This window comes from Falco cherrug, chromosome 7 (genome assembly GCF_023634085.1).
Source record: "Falco cherrug isolate bFalChe1 chromosome 7, bFalChe1.pri, whole genome shotgun sequence".
NCBI classification, from domain to species: domain Eukaryota; kingdom Metazoa; phylum Chordata; class Aves; order Falconiformes; family Falconidae; genus Falco; species Falco cherrug.
The window spans coordinates 34,251,277-34,251,521 of NC_073703.1; positions in this window are offsets into that span (position 1 = coordinate 34,251,277).

Sequence of the window (245 nt, forward strand, 5' to 3'; positions counted from 1 at the left end):
GGCAAGCCTCGCCCCCGCGCAGCCCTCCGCGCCCAGCGGGCCTCGCTCCCTCACCCCACCGGCCAATGAGTGGCAAGTGCGAGGGGGAAATGTTCAGCGCAGCCAATGAGAATCAAGCGTGGCAGTGACGGACGACCTATAAACAACCTGCTCGGGGATTTCGGCTCCGCCTATCAACTGTCAGCCGTGAACTGGCCAATGAGAGCCTGCGGGCGGGCCGGGGCTGGCCAATGAGCGTTGTCAGG